Source organism: Anomaloglossus baeobatrachus, chromosome 6 (assembly GCF_048569485.1).
Source record: "Anomaloglossus baeobatrachus isolate aAnoBae1 chromosome 6, aAnoBae1.hap1, whole genome shotgun sequence".
NCBI lineage: Eukaryota > Metazoa > Chordata > Amphibia > Anura > Aromobatidae > Anomaloglossus > Anomaloglossus baeobatrachus.
The window spans coordinates 338536509-338552886 of record NC_134358.1 but is presented as its reverse complement, the minus strand read 5'-3'; the positions used below and the strand labels follow the sequence as shown (position 1 = coordinate 338552886).

The following is a 16378-nucleotide window of genomic DNA, read 5'->3' as shown; positions in this document are numbered from 1 at the left end:
CTGCCAATAAGTCCTAGATTAATCATGTCAGGCGTCTCCCCAAGATACCTTCCATGATTAATCTGTAAATTACAGTAAATAAAACACACACACCCGAACAATCCTTTATTAGAAAAAAAAAACACAAACATATACCCTGGTTCACCACTTTAATAAGCCCGAAAAAGCCCTCCATGTCCAGCGTACTCCAGGATGGTCCAGCGTCGCTTCCAGCTCTGCTGCATCAAGGTGACCGGAGCTGCAGAAGACACAGCCGCTCCTGTCACCTCCACGCAGCTAATGAAGCGAATAGCGCAATCAGCTGTATTCAGCGTTGGCCGCGAGTAACCTCAGTGGCAGCTCAGCTGATCGCGCTATTCCCTTCATTAGCTGTGTGGAGGTGACAGGAGCGGCGGTGTCTTCTGCAGCTCCGGTCACCTTCATGCAGCACAGCTGGAAGCGACGCTGGACCATCCTGGAGTACGCCGGACATGGAGGGCTTTTTCGGGCTTATTAAAGTGGTGAACCAGGGTATATGTTTGTGTTTTTTTTTTCTAATAAAGGATTGTTCGGGTGTGTGTGTTTATATACTGTAATTTACAAATTAATCATGGAAGGTATCTCAGGGAGATGCCTGACATGATTAATCTAGGACTTGTTGGCAGCTATGGGCTGACAAAAACTCCTTATTACCCCGATTTGCCAAAGCACCAGGGCAAATCGGAAAGAGCCGGGTACAGTCCCAGAACTGTTGCATATAATGTATGCGGCAATTCTGGGCGGCTGCTGACTGATATTGTTAGGCTGGGGGGCTCCCCATAACGTGGGGCTCCCCATCCTGAGAATACCAGCCTTCAGCAGTATGGCTTTATCTGGCTGGTATTAAAATTGGGGGGGACCGCACGCCAGTTTTTTTAATTATTTATTTATTTTCCTGCACAGTATAGACACGCCCACCGGCTGCTGTGATTGGGTGCAGTGAGACAGCTGTCACTCAGCGTGGGGGGCGTGTCTGACTGCAACCAATCACAGGCGTCTGTGGGTGGGGAAAGCAGGGAATACGAGATTAATTAATGAGCGGCCGGCATATTCAAAGTAATTGTTGCCGCGTGTTCTCTGCACAGCTGTTTCTCGCCGCGCTGGTGATCGGGGAGCGGTAAGTATGAGAGAGGGACGCTCACTTCTGTCACTCGGGGGATTAGCGGTCACTGGTGAATCCATCACAGATGACCGCTAATCAGTACGCGGACAGACAGAACCGCGGCATGACAATGAAGTCGGGTGAAGTTCACCCGAGTTCATTCTCATCGCGCAACTCTGTCTGCTGTCAGCCGACATGTATCAACAACATTGTGCAACAAACAAACGGACATTCCACACGGACATTCCACGTACACATACATGGGCATTTTACACACAAGCACGGACATTTTACACGTACACACGGCTCGCATACGCCATCACACGGATGCCATACATACCGGAGAAACGCCCCAAAAAAACAGAACACGGACCCGAAAAATGGACTGTGTCACACGGACGTTTTTTTTGCAGAAGTGTGTTTTAGGCCTCAAAAATACACCAGCCTTTCGCCTCCCCTGGATGACACAGGGGTAGAAAAGTCCTCTCTAATCCATGACTTCTTCATCTTGGTTCATTTTTTAATAAAAGGGGATTCCAACCACAGTCTCCCTCATTTCCAAAAAATGGGCCACACAAACACAACTCTTCACTGGCATTAGTTGTCCCCCAGTTGCAATCTTAGAAAGATGCATTGCATGAAGCACTCTCAAAAATACACCAGCCTTTCGCCTCCCCTGGATGACACAGGGGTAGAAAAGTCCTCTCTGATCCATGACTTCTTCATCTTGGTTCATTTTTTATAAAAAAAAGGGGAATCCAACCACAGTCTCCCTCGATTCCAAAAATTGGGCCACACAAAAACAACTCTTCACTTGCATTAGTTGTCCCCCAGTTGCAATCTTAAAAAGATGCTTTGCATGAAGCACTCTTAAAAATACACCAGCTTTTCGCCTCCCCTGTGTTACGGGGGGCTGTCTGATAATAAAACCCAAAGGATTATCAGACAGTCAGGGTCCACCGTGCAAAGACTCTGCTGCAGACTATGGCAGAGGATAAGGGGTATATAAGTGTGCCACTGTAAAAAATAATAATACAAGTGCAGAGTGCAATACCTCTGTTAAACTCACAGAGGAATATAATTAGAAAATAAAGCAATTCCTCCCTTACTTGGAGGGTGTGTGGTATGGTCTCTGTTAATGGTCACAGAGACAAAAGCAGTGAGTGTGAAATGGCACCTACCTAGGTCCGTTCCTCTAGCGGTGCCAGGAGACGGACAGCAGCGTAAGCCGCACAAAGCTTCTACCTGTGTTCGCTCCACTAGTGTGCGAGGACACGAACCACTAGATATGGCACCTGCCTAGGTTCGCTCCACTAGTGGTGCAAAAGAGACGGACAGCAGCATAAGCCGCACAAAGCTCCTACCTATGTTCGCTTCCCTAGTGTGCGAGGATACGAACAACTGCCAGACTCAGTATAAGGAACGTTACCCTAGCGGCAACGTCCACCTACGAGTAGAATCACAAGGCCCAGCCGGACCATGTGCCTCAGGAACCTGCCTATGTCCGCTCCACTAAGAGGTAAGGATACGGACCGCAGCCGAAGCTGTAAGGTATAAGAACGCTACCCTACCGGTAGCGCTCACCTAGCATAGACAGAGAGATGCCTAGAGGGACGTGCACAGAGCGTCTACTCTCATACATGAACCAAGAGGACTGAGCGCCGGGCGGCGTGCGCCAGGGTCTTATATAGACTCTGTGCTCCATCCAAGATGGAGGACACCAGAGCCAATCCGCTGCCAGAATGACAGCAATGACGTCACGCTGGCCTATCACCGAGCAGAGCGTCACAAGCACATGACCAGCGACCAATCAGCTTAGAAGGTGTCAAAGACGTGACCTCGTGTCAGCGATGATGTCACCCGCACATGTGCAATGGCTCCAAGATAGGACTTAGTCTCCAGCGCTTGCACATGTGCAGTAGCAAGAAATCCGAACATAGTCACCAGTGCCACAGCAACCGTAACAATACCTCCCCCTCAAGGACCCCCCTCCCGGCGACGCAGGTAATTGGCAACTAAGTTGACAGCATGGACAGCCTCCTCAGGCTCCCAAGAGCGATGTTCCGGGCCGTAGCCCTCCCAATCTATCAAGAAGAACCTGCATCCTCTAACCATCTTAGAACCAACTATGGCTCGTACCTCATAGCTAGAGCGAGAGGAATCAGAGGCAGGAGAGTGCACTTCACGAGCGTGAGGTAAAATAGCCGGCTTTAGCAGTGAGACATGGAATTTGTCATGAATCCTAAGATGGACAGGTAACTTCAATTGATAGACTACAGGATTTACCTGTCGAAGAACCTCATAAGGACCCAGGAAGCGAGGAGCAAATTTGACAGAGCTCACTCTAAGTCTCACGTGTTTTGCAGAGAGCCACACAAAGTCCCCTGGAGAAAAGACAGGAGCCGGGCGACGAAACCGATTGGACACCGTCTTCATACGGTCCTTAGCTGCTTGGATCGACTCTTGAGTCCGATCCCAAACCTCTCTGGCATTAGTTGCCCAGTCGGCCACAAGAGGAGGAGGTGCAGCAGCGGGAAACGGTACCGGTACCCTAGGGTGTTGCCCATTATTGAGTACGAACGGTGTCTGCCCAGTGGCCTCAGCCAGCGAATTGTTAAGGGCAAATTCTGCCGAGAGTAGGAGGGAGGACCAGTTATCGTGGTTCTCAGCAACAAAGTGTCGAAGGTATATAATCATGGATTGATTGGTACGCTCAACCAAACCATTGGTCTCCGGATGGTATGCCGAAGATAGATTCAACTCAATTTGCAGAAGGCTACAAAGATCTCACCAGAAACGGGAAGCAAATTGCGGGCCTCTATCACAAATGATACGATCTGGCATCCCGTGAAGCCTAAAGACATGCTTGAGGAATAGTTTGGCTAGTACCCTGGAAGATGGGATTCTCGATAACGGTACGAGATGAACCATCCGGGAGAAATGGTCCGTAATGACCCACACAAATCTATGTCCCTGTGAACATGGAAGATCACCCACAAAGTCCATGCCTACCACCTCCCATGGTCTATCTGGCACTGGTAAAGGATGCAAGAGCCCAGCCGGTCTCTGCCGTAACGGACGGTTGCGAGCACACGAGTAGCAGGAACCGACATATCTATTGACGTGGCTGGCCAAGTGTGGCCACCAATACCACCTCTCGAGTAACTCTCGTGTCCGTCTAATACCAAAATGCCCACCCACCTTTGAGGTGTGGGCCCACGACAGTATATCATTCTGTCGATCCGGTGGAACAAAGGTCTTGCCCGGTGGGATTTGGTCTAACGTCACAGGGGAGAGCGTATGAAAAACCCTAGAGGGAAGGATAAGACGAGGTTCGTCAATCTCTTCCTGGGTAGAAACCATAGAGCAAGACAGGGCGTCTGCCTTGTTATTCTTACTCCCAGACAGATAGTTGATGGAGAAGTGAAAGCGGGAGAAAAACAAGGACCAGCAGGCTTGGCGAGGATTCAGACGCTGAGCGGTTTGTAAGTACGTCAGATTCTTATGGTCTGTATAGACCTGGAAAGGATGTTTCGCTCCTTCTAGCAAGTGACGCCACTCCTCCAAGGCTAATCTCAGGGCGAGCAGTTCCCTATCCCCAATGGTATAGTTTCTCTCTGCCGGTGAAAAAGTTTTAGCAAAGAAGAAACACGGCCTTTTTCTACGTACTCCGTTCTTTTGATACAAGACCGCACCAGCACCCACTGAAGAGGCATCAACCTCCAAGAGGAAGGGCTTATTCTCATCGGGTCTTTGAAGAACGGGAGCAGTTGAAAAGTGTCTTTTTACTGCCTCAAAAGCCTGGGATGTCTCAGTAGACCAGACTTTTGGATTAGCACCTTTCTTAGTCAAGGCCACCAAAGGGGCCACCAAAGTGGAGAAATGGGGTATGAACTGCCGGTAATAATTTATGAATCCTAAGAAGCGTTGCACTGCCTTCAAGGAATGAGGTTCGGACCATTCCAGGACAGCAGAGAGCTTTGCAGGATCCATAGCCAGACCCTCTTGTGAGATAATGTAACCCAAAAAAGGCAAGGATGACTGCTCGAATACACACTTTTCGAGTTTAGGAAACAATGAGTGCTCCCTTAAACGGGAAAGGACACGAACGACATCCTGACGATGAGTCTCCAGATCAGGAGAAAAAATCAGGATGTCGTCCAGATACACCACGACGGAGGATAACAGTAAATCCCTGAACACATCATTTACGAATTCCTGAAATACTGCGGGTGCATTACATAAACCAAAAGGCATGACGAGGTATTCATAGTGACCGTCTCGGGTGTTAAAAGCAGTCTTCCATTCGTCACCCTCTCGAATTCGTACCAAGTTATACGCACCCCGCAGATCCAACTTTGTAAAAACCTGAGCTCCCCTCAGTCTGTCAAAGAGCTCCGAAATTAAAGGTAACGGGTATTTGTTCTTTATTGTGATTGCGTTGAGACCCCTGTAATCTATGCAGGGACGCAAATCACCCTCTTTCTTCCGAACAAAGAAAAACCCAGCTCCCGCGGGAGAGACAGACTTACGAATGAACCCCTACTCTAAACTCTCTCTTATATAGGTTGACATAGCCTCCGACTCAGGTATTGACAGGGGGTAAACCCTGCCCTTAGGTGGAACCAAACCTGGGATAAGGTCTATGGCGCAGTCATACGGCCTATGGGGTGGAAGAACCTCAGCACCCTGTTTGGAGAACACGTCAGCGAAATCCAAATAGGGTGTAGGTATGGGAGAGAGATCAGTTGATGCAACCGCAACGACCTTAGGTGGTAAGGGAAGACATCAGGACTGACATTTCGAACCCCAACTAATAATGCTGTCGGACTCCCAGTCGAGTAGAGGAGCATGGGTCCGAAGCCATGGGAGACCCAGAAGAACGTCGTCTATACCCTCAGGCAAAACAAGAAAAGAAATCTCCTCTATGTGACCCTGAGACAGGGAAAGGCGCAAGGGAACTGTCCTCAATGTAATGGAGTCAGACAACATAGTCCCATTAACAACACGGACAGGAATAGGTGCCTCTAACATGATAGAGGGAATATTGTGTCTCTTTACAAATCCTGAGGACACAAAAGTTCCATCAGCTCCGGAATCCACAAAAGCCATAATAGGCCATATATTCTCAGAGAATGAGAGCTGACCTGGGATACTACACTTAGAGGGTGCAGAAGACGTCTGTTGTAACCCCCCTCTAATGGTTACTAGGTCTGGGAGTTTCCCTGATGGCTAGGACACTTGTTGGCATAGTGCCCAGCTTGACGACATACGTAACATATAGGAGGACCAGACCTGCGTAGTCTGGAGAACGTATGACCTAACTCCATAGGAGTGGGAGATGGCTCAGATGCTGAGGAAGATGGTAGTGGACCCTCAACAACTGGAATAGCCCGATGCTTAGGGCGTGAGTAAGAGACCTCGAGTCTACGTTCCTTATGGCGTACGTCGATCCTTGTTGCTACAGTGATTAAGTCCTCCAGAGAAGCAGGGACTTCACGAGTAGCAAGGGCATCCTTGACATAGCCTGCCAACCCTCTCCAGAAGATAGGAATCAACACCTTTTCTGGCCAATCTAGTTCTGCCACCAGAGTTCTAAAAGCAATGGCATAAGAACTATTGGATAACGAACTCTGAGATAGATCTAAAAGTCTCAGGGCCGCATCATGGGTAACCTGCGCACCCATGAATACCGCTTTAAGAGCTTCAAGAAAGTCTTGATGTGTCAGAGTAACCACATCAGAGCGCTCCCATAGGGGAGTCACCCATTCTAAGGCTTTGTCCTGAAGTAAGGATATGATAAAGCCTACTCTGGACCCCTACCTTAGAGAAGAGAGAAGAGTTGACCTCTAGGTGTATCTGACACTGACTAATGAAACCACGACATGATCTGGCATCGCCAGAATACCTGTTTGGCAGAGCAAGTCGAGGATCATGTGCAGATGTCACCATGGTCTGAGGTTTATCCTCAATAGTCTTGATCCGCGACTCAAGTACTTGTATGTAACGGTGTAACTGCTGATATTCTGCCATAACTACCAGACCCTTGGCTCAGTCCTAAGTTACGGGGGGCTGTCTGATAATAAAACCCAAAGGAATATCAGACAGTCAGGGTCCACCGTGCAAAGACTCTGCTGCAGACTATGGCAGAGGATAAGGGGTATATAAGTGTGCCACTGTAAATAGTAATAGCACAAGTGCAGAGTGCAATACCTCTGTTAAACTCACAGAGGAATATAATTAGAAAATAAAGCAATTCCTCCCTTACTTGGAGGGTGTGTGGTATGGTCTCTGTTAATGGTCACAGAGACAAAAGCAGTGAGTGTGAAATGGCACCTACCTAGGTCCGTTCCTCTAGCGGTGCCAGGAGACGGACAGCAGCGTAAGCCGCACAAAGCTCCTACCTGCGTTCGCTCCACTAGTGTGCGAGGACACGAACCACTAGATATGGCACCTGCCTAGGTCCGCTCCACTAGTGGTGCAAAAGAGACGGACAGCAGCATAAGCCGCACAAAACTCCTACCTATGTTCGCTCCCCTAGTGTGCGAGGATACGAACAACTGCCAGACACAGTATAAGGAACGTTACCTTAGCGGCAACGTCCACCTACGAGTAAAATCACAAGGCCCAGCCGGACCATGTGCCTCAGGCACCTGCCTATGTCCGCTCCACTAAGAGGTAAGGATACGGACTGCAGCCGAAGCTGTAAGGTATAAGAACGCTACCCTGCCGGTAGCGCTCACCTAGCATAGACAGAGAGATGCCTAGAGGGACGTACACAGAGCGTCTACTCTCATGCATGAACCAAGAGGACTGAGCGCCGGGCGGCGTGCGCCAGTGTCTTATATAGACTCTGTGCCTCATCCAAGATGGAGGACACCAGAGCCAATCCACTGCCAGAATGACAGCAATGACATCACGCTGGCCTATCACCAAGCAAAGTGTCACAAGCACATGACCAGCAACCAATCGGCATAGAAGGTGTCAGAGACATGTGACCTCGTGTCAGCGATGATGTCACCCGCACATGTGCAATGGCTCCAAGATAGGACTTAGTCTCCAGCGCTTGCACATGTGCAGTAGCAAGAAATCTGAACATAGTCTCCAGTGCTCGCACATGTGCAGTAGCAAGAAATCCTAACATAGCCTCCAGTGCCACAGCAACCGTAACACCCTGGATGACACAGGGGTAGAAAAGTCCTCTCTGATCCATGACTTCTTCATCTTGGTTCCTTTTTTTTTTTAAAAAAAGGGGACTCTAGCCACACTCTCCCTCGTTTCTAAATATTGGGACACACACACACACACACACACACACACACACACACACACACCACTTCACTGGCATCAGTTGTCCCCCAGTTGCAATCTTAAAAAGATGCTTTGCATGAAGCACTCTCAAAAATACACCAGCCTTTCACCTCCCCTTGATGACACAGGGGTAGAAAAATCGTCTCTGATCCATGACTTCTTCATCTTGGTTCCTTTTTTTAAAAAAAAGGGAACTCCAACCACAGTCTCTCTCGTTTCCAAAAATTGGGCCACACACACACCACTTCACTGGCATTAGTTGTCCCTCAGTTGCAATTTTAAAAAGATGCTTTGCATGAAGCACTCTCAAAAATATATCAGCCTTTCGCCTCCCCTGGATGACACAGGGGTAGAAAAGTCCTCTCTGATCCATGACTTCTTCATCTTGGTTCATTTTTTTTTTAAAAAAAAGGGGACTCCAACCACAGTCTCCCTCGTTTCCAAAAATTGTGCGACACACACACCACTTCACTGGCATCAGTTGTCTCCCAGTTGCAATCTTGAAAAGATGCTTTGCATGAAGCACTCTCAAAAATACACCAGACTTTCACCTCCCCTGGATGAGTCCTCTGTGATCCATGACTTCTTCATCTTGATGAACGTTAGTCTGTCCACATTGTCAGTGGACAGATGCGTGCGCTTATCTGTCAGCACAGCCTCAACAGCACTGAAGACACGTTCCGAGAGAACGCTGGCTGCGGGACACGACAAGATCCCCAAGGCGTACGTGGCGAGCTCAGTCAATTTATCCAGATTAGAAGCCTAAAATGAGCAAGGCTCAAATTGCACAGTAATGTCATCGATGTTCACTTGCATATGTGACGCCCTGGACTAGCCAGGCAGTCACAGATAGACCAACGCAGTACACCTGTCCCCCAATAAGGTGTCATCAGCCAACCATTAAAACCTAGTCACCTCCCTCAGTGCTTAATAGACACACCAGGGGGTGGAGCGAGGCGGTTGGCCATGCCCACCGAGGAGTTCAGAGGGCCTGAGGCAGGAATAACACAGAGAGTTGAGTTGGGGAGTCTGGTGGTAGTAATGGTAGTAGAGGAGAGTGGAAGCAGGCCTGTGCCCAGGTCTGCAGCAGTCTGACGGGTGGCAGGGTTGGGGCCCTGGTACCTTGGCTAGGAGGCAAATGGTGGCCTTAGCCTGCAGGAGCCGGGAAGATGGCTCGGTGGAACCTTGGTGGACCGGGACAGGGTAGTGGCCCGCCGGTACCGACCCGGGGAACTGACTCGGAAACCGGAGCACAAAGGAGGGTACTCAGACCCTGAAATGAGGTCCAGAATTCACTGGACTGAGTTAATTAACTGATTGCGGTCTGGACTATAGGTCCTTTCCCACCCAAGTCCCGACTGAAGACAACAGCTCACCGAGGGGGATAGAAAGCCACCGCACAGGCAGAGAGATCCCACGGGCCAGCATCTGCGGGCAAAAGGGCTCTCCCGACATTCACAAAGCCGGGGAGCAGACTCCCGTCGCTGAAGCGCAGGCAGTCTACAGATACACAACACGGTGTAGGAGAAAGGCCAGGATCACCGAACCGGGTGGGGGACCAGGCGCAGCTGGCTTCGGGCACTGACCACCATCAACTTGGTTTACGAGAGACTTATGTGTGTCAATAACTGTGAGTACAACAGTGCCATCCGGCCGCGCACCACCCAGCTATCCCAAACGGCTCCCGGGGCCATCATCCCTACCCACGGAGGGGTTAACATCTTCCTGCACTACTATCTCTCCCGGGGTGCCCAGTAATCGTAGCGGTGGTGCTCAACTTCACTATGACCCGTGGGTGGCGTCACGAACTCAAGCGCGGCTCTGGTCGTGCACCTACCTAACCCCCACCAAAAGTGCCAGCACCCCCTTTCACAGCGAAGTGACCCCAGGTCCGGAGGCGCTCGAGCCACCCACCAACGAGCCTGGATCCGAGCAGCTCGGCTGCAGCCGAGCACAGGGCGGTACACATATACTCATATATCTGTTTCCTCCTCTTTTTCCTCGTCCAGCTGTTTTGTTTTCACATGAGTATATGTACTTGTCACTTTCCCATGTGTTTGTGGTGTCTTGGGAGTTGTTTGTCACCTTTTGGACACCTTTGAAGGTGTTTTCTATGTGTTTTTATGTGTTTGTGTTTGTTTCCCATTGTTATCAATGGGGTTCGAGAGGTTTGTCGAACGGTTCGTCGAGCATTCGTCGAATGTAGTCTCCGTTCGACGAACCGAACTGAACTAGAGCCGTCAGAGTTTCGCTCATCTCTAGCTATAAGTCCAACGGGAACCGTAAGCAGGACGGGTGACTGGAACCGGGTACAGGTGCCGAGTGGTAGCAGCAGACGGGAGATGGGGTCCAGGTCCAGCGAGACGTGCAGGCTGAAGTAACCAGGTGGAATCCAGGATCGGTGACGGGTACAGGCTGACGGAAGATGGCGGGATCCACAGCTGATAGTCACTAGGGCAACTCCTGGGACACCGGCAAGCTGGACACACTCAGGACATCAGACAGGCACTGCGGAAGAGACAGGGTTAACCTGGGTACAAAGCACAGAGGGACCTGCACACCTTGCTACAAGAACACGTTGAAAAGGCACCGCCCACATGGAAAAGGAAGTCTTATATATTCTGTATCTGTAATCAGCTATATCCTGTTCCAGTAATGCTGGCCCTTTAAGAAGAGGTAAGTGAGCGCGCCCACGCCCTAATGCGCATGCTCGAGGCCCGAGTGCCGGAGACCAGTACAGGAAGCAGAGAGGGAGGTGGAGGAGATGCAAGGGAGCCAAGCACAGAGTCCCGGGTCGCAGCGGGACGCCGGGACCGGCGGACGGGAGGCATGGAGGATGCACAGGAGGGGGAGCGAGGGGAGCAGCCACGGACAGAGGGATCGGGGACCGGAGCGGTGAGTGACAAGTGGCGCCGGGATCCCAGGAGCATGACAACATGCGACAGAAAACTCCTCCCCAGGCTCTGCCAGGTCACCCCTATAACTCCCTCGGTGTTTCCTGGTGTCCCACGGTACCTGTGCAGCTTTGATCCCCCGCGGCCCCCTCCTTCACAATAGACGCTGCCGCATGCACAGAGCGGCTGTCAGCTCAGTTTCCTGTGTTCAGTCACAGTGAGACGCTGAGCTCACAGCACGGACTCTGCTGCTGTGGGTGCAGATTGATTGCACCCACACTCCTCACATGGAGGGTCTGCACTCCTAGAAAATGGGGGATACATTCCTTGAGCGTGCCCCCCATATTCTAGAAAGTCCAGAGTCGTCGTGGGACTCCCTTATTGGATTATTGCGGACCAGATTTTTTTTCCTTACAATAAATTGGTAAAAGAGGGAATGTTTTGGGGAGTGTTTTTTCAAATAAATTTTTTTTGTTGTCTATTTTTTTTGTTAGTACTGACAGTTTGTGATGTCGGGTATCTGATAGACGCCATGACATCACAAACTGCTGGGCTTGATGTCAGGTGACATTACAGCTGGTATCAACTCCATTTATTACCGCGTTTGCCACCGCACCAGTGCACGGGATGAGCTGGGGCGAAGCGCCAGGATTGGCGTATCTAATGGATGCGCCACTTCTGGGGCGGCTGTGGCCTGCTATTTTTAGGCTTGGAAGGGACAATAACTATGGACCTTCCCACCCTGAGAATACCAGACCACAGCTGTCCGCTTTACCTTTGCTAGTGATCCAATTTGGGGGGACCCTACTTTTTTTTGTAATTATTATTACTTATAAAATAATTATAAAAAAGTGCCTGGGGTGACCTCCAAATTGGATCACCAACCACGGTAAAGCTGCCAGCTGTGGTTTGCAGGCTACAGCCGTCTGCTTTACCCTAGCTGGCTTTCAAAAATGGGGGGACCCCACGTCATTTTTTTTTTTAACTATTTATTTTTTTTTATAAATACAAAGGCTAAGCACCCTTTAGTGCCACATGAAAGTCACTAAAGGGTGCCAGCTTAGACTATGTAAGGGGGTGGAACACTATATATGTGTTTGACATCTGTCTATGTATCCATCCTTCCTAGCTTTTTTGGCTGCATGCCCGTGATTAGGGTTTCAAGCGTCTTGGATGCTGTGTTTTCGCTGCGTTGTACAGTAAAATCGCAGTGGAAGGATTTTTAGAAATCTCCTGCCACTGTGCTTATTTTCTCCACAGCATAAACTGACATCTGGCGCTGCAGAATGTCAATTTATGCTGCGGAGAGGAGAGTTCTCCGTGTACAAAATAGAGCTAAAGTCAGCAGCAGCCCGAACCTGGATCGAGGTCATAGCCAGCTGCGTTCTTGTGTGGACAACACTCACATCTCCGTAGACTCAGTGTCGCCGGATCGAGGGCATATATCCTAAAAGTTAGACATTTGCTGCTAGAGCAACATTTTTGTGATGCCCCTGGGGGTTCAAAATGCTCACTATATCCCTGAATAAAATCCTTGAGGTGTCTACTTTCCAAATTAAGGTTGCTTGTGGGGGATTTCTGCTGTATAGCTACCTTTAGGGGCCCTGCAAATATGACATGGTGTCCGCAATCTATTTCAGCTTTTCCAAAATTCAAATATTGCTCCTTCCATTCCAAGCCCTCCCATTTGTCCAAACAGAGGTTTCTGACTACACGTGGAGTATCACCGCGATCATAAGAATGTGGGTAATAAATTGTAAGGTCCACTTTTTGGTGTTACCTCTTGAAAAGTGAGAAATTTGGTGCGAAAGCAATATTTTTGTGAAAAAAAATGAAAATTTTCAATATGATGGCCTAATGTTATTAAATTCTGTAAAGTATCTGTGGGTTCAAAATGCTCACTAGATCTTTAGATAAAATCCTTAAGGGGTCTAATTTCCAAAATGGGGTCACTTGTGGGGGTTTCTGCTGTTTAGGTACCTTAGGGGCCCTGCTAATAGAACATGGTACCCGCAATCTATTTCAACCAAATTTGCTTTTCAATATTCAAATATTGCTCCTTCTGTTCCGGGTCCTCCTCTTTGTCCAAACAGAGGTTTCTGACCACATGTGGGTTATCAGCGCGCTCAGGAGAAACTAGGAACACATTTTGGGTATCATTTTGTTGTGTTACTTGTTCTAAAATAAATAAATTGTCGCTCAAGCAACATTTTTTAGGTAAAATATATATATTTTTTTTCATTCCACATTGCTTTATTCCTGTGAGGCACGTGAAGGGTTAATAAACTTCTTGGATGTGGTTTTGTGCAGTTTGAGGTGTGCATTGTTTAGAATGGTGTCACTTTGGGGGTATTTTCTGTCACCTAGGCCTCTCAAAGTCACTTCAAATGTGAGGTGGTCCCTAAAAAAATGGTTTTGCAAACTTTGTTGAAAAAATGGGAAACTGCCGATGAAATTTGCCCCCTTCTAATTTCCAAACCCCAAAAAATTTTGTTTGAAAAATTGTGCTGAAGTAATGTCGGAAATGTAATTTATTAACTATTTTGTGTGACATAACTCTCTGGTTTAAGGGCATAAAAATTAAAAGTTTGAAAATTGCCACATTTTCAACATTTTCGTCAAATTTCCGATTTTTCCACATATAAACGCAAAATATATCGTCCTAAATTTATAACTATCCTGAGCTACAATATGTCACAAAAAAACAATCTCAGAATCACCGGCGGGATCCACTGAAGCATTCCAGAGTTATAACCTGTGAAAGTGACAGTGGTCAGAATTGCAAAAAATGACCTGGGCATTAGGGACAAAATTGGCTTCATCCTTAAGGGGTTTAAAAAAAAAAACCTGTTTGATACCAGCCAAGATAAAGCCACACGGCTGGAGGCTGGTATTGTCAGGATGGGGAGCGTCACGTTATGGGGAGCCCACCACCCTAACAATATCAGCCAGCTGCCGCCCGGAATTGCCGCATCCATTAGATGTGACAGTCCCGGGACTCTACCCAGCTCATCCCCAATTGCCCTGGTGCAGTGGCAATCGGGGTAATAAGGAGTTAAATGGCAGCTTATAGCTGCCACTATGTCCTAGGTTAATTATGGCAGGCGTCACACACAACGAAAAATCCTTTACTTGGAATAAAAGACAAAAAAACCCCTCATTTACCACTTTATTAATCCCCAAACACCCGTCCAGGTCCGAAGTAATCCACACGACGCTTTGAGCTCTGCTACATGAAGCTGGCAGGGAGCGCCGTAGAACACGACCGCTCTGTGTCAGCTCCACGCAGGAACTGAAGTGAGCCGTGCTGTCACCAGAGACTTCACTCAGGTAGTGCCTGCGTGTGTGCAGGGATGATGGAGGCCAGTAACTGCAGTGACGGAACCACTGATCGCACGGCTCACTTAATTCACTCAGGGGATTTGCGGTCATCGGTGCGTCCTTCACGGGTAACCGCAAAACAGGCTGCAACACATACAGAGCCGCAGGATGACAATGAAGTCGGGTGAAGTTCATCTGAGTTCATTCTCATCGCGCGACTGTCTGTGTCTGCTGTCAGCGGGCATGAAGCCGAGCTGAATGGCAGAGCAAGCATCCAGCGTGCATACATTCTGCATCAATTCTGCAGTCACAATACATCCACATGTGCTGTCAAATCGCTGCAGAATTATGTATGTAGAATTATGGACACTACACAATGTGCGCAATGTTAATAATAATATCCAAATTCAGTGTATAGTGTGCGGGGGGATTTCTTGAAATAATGGCGATCTCCATTTTTGTTTTCGTAACCGCGCGTACAGTGGGGCGGTGCAGCCTGTCAGCCAGGGCCGTATTTGGGGTTTTTGCTGCCCTAGGCACTGTCAGTGGTGGCGCCCCCTTCTGATCAGTCAGATTACGGGTATGTGCACACAGCTTTTTTTTTTTTTTTTTTCCAGACAGATCCGCCCTATAACCCGCCCAAAAAACCCAAACTCTAAATATTAAAGAAATGAACTCATACATTGCAATGTAAAACGACTTGCTGTCCATATGTTCAGTCTTTGGAGTTTTTTTAAGCGCGTCAGGTTTCCTCAGACATGAAGCGGCTGACAGTGACCGGTCCATTATATGGCGCCTGCTGCTTGGATGCCGCTTACTAGTTCATTTAAAAAAATAAGTAAAATCCAGTAGCTAAAAGATGTTGGAAAAAACAACAAAGAAGCAACAGCAAAAAAATAAATATTTGCTTCAGGATAAAATGATGACTGTCCTGAAGTGTTTTCTGTCTGAATAATTCCGGGGGTTCACAGACCACTACAAGACGTGTGCACATTCCCTGATAGAGCCCAGAGCCTTCAGATAGTAGTTAAGACCTCCATACACATTAACCTAAAGTTGTCTAAACCCGCCAATATCGACAGGTTCTGCTGACAGTCCAATGTGAACAGGGGCTCTCAATTCTGATTGTCAGGGGAATAAGGATCCAGAATGTCCAATTACGGAGTGTAGATCCTATTATCCTCTAAATGATAAGCTGCTGTCGGAGATGTCCAGCAGCGGCTCTAATAAAGAACACAGAAACACTTGGCAGAATGAGTGCTCCTGTATATGGGACAGCCGAGCAAGATAGCTGCCGGCCTAAAAATCAGACTATAGTGTATGGGGGCTTTAGTCTATTACTTATTCGGCTGACACATGCAGATAGCTGTATTTTTAGTCCAGCACGCTGACCCTATGTTTTAGGATCAAGACTGATAAGGTAAAGATTACAACAGCCACATGACTATCACCAGAACCACCATCAGTACAGTAATACATAACTAAAACCACACTACATACTATAATACGTAACCAAAACCACAGTTAGTACAGTAATACATCAACAGAACTACTGTCAATACAGTAATATCACCAAAACCACCCTAAACACAATAACACATCACCAAACCCACCCTGAAGACAATACATCGCCAAAACCACCATCAGTACATGAATACATTGCCAACTTCACACAGCAATCAAGTGCAGTGTCAGGTTAGACCCATATACATCTATGTATTGCATTAACGTA

At 48.3% G+C, this 16378-nt stretch overlaps 1 protein-coding gene across 8 annotated transcripts in view; it reads left to right on the top strand.

Annotated features, from left to right (window-relative positions):
- CTNND2 (catenin delta 2) overlaps nt 1-16378 on the top strand; it is a 3073686-nt gene that overhangs the window by 1850913 nt on the left and 1206395 nt on the right. The window lies entirely within an intron of this gene.